The sequence below is a fragment of the Dipodomys spectabilis genome, unplaced genomic scaffold (genome assembly GCF_019054845.1).
Source record: "Dipodomys spectabilis isolate Male_0828 unplaced genomic scaffold, ASM1905484v1 ptg000228l, whole genome shotgun sequence".
In the NCBI taxonomy this organism is placed as follows: Eukaryota; Metazoa; Chordata; class Mammalia; order Rodentia; family Heteromyidae; genus Dipodomys; species Dipodomys spectabilis.
The window spans coordinates 1,384,694-1,385,207 of record NW_024870905.1 but is presented as its reverse complement, the minus strand read 5'-3'; the positions used below and the strand labels follow the sequence as shown (position 1 = coordinate 1,385,207).

At 27.4% G+C, this 514-nt stretch overlaps 1 pseudogene; it reads left to right on the top strand.

Annotated features, from left to right (window-relative positions):
- Positions 1-203: 203 nt before the first annotated feature.
- Positions 204-303, top strand: LOC122123449 (annotated as a pseudogene).
- The last annotated feature ends 211 nt before the right edge of the window (positions 304-514 follow it).

Genomic DNA, 514 nt, shown 5'->3' with positions numbered 1-514 from the left:
AAAATACTCATTGACAAAAAAATTGTAAATGTAAGCAATCGAACAAACTATATAAGTTTTTTCCAGTATACACAGATTTTTAGAGAAATGAGATCAATAGCATTTTTAGGAACAATAAGGGTTCCTTGTTACAAAAAGGCAACTATGGATACATGCCTTTATAAATATTATATCATTATGTACTTAAATTTAGAGTATACTACATGCTTCAGCAGCAGGTCTACCCAAATTACACCAATACAGAGATGAACATGGCACTTGCACAAGGATGATATGAAAATTTGTGAAGTATTCCATATTTTTCATTCTTCTGATGCAAGAAATGAAAAAAAAGTTATTAAAAAGTTGATTACAAAAATACAAGTGTAACATACATGTAATTCATAGAATTAAAGGTTAGTTTGACATCAGTGTATTAAATTTTCACCTTAGAAATGTAACCTTTACAAAACTTGAAATTAGATAACATTGCCATTTTATCCCAAAGAAATAAAATAATATAAGAACCTAGTAA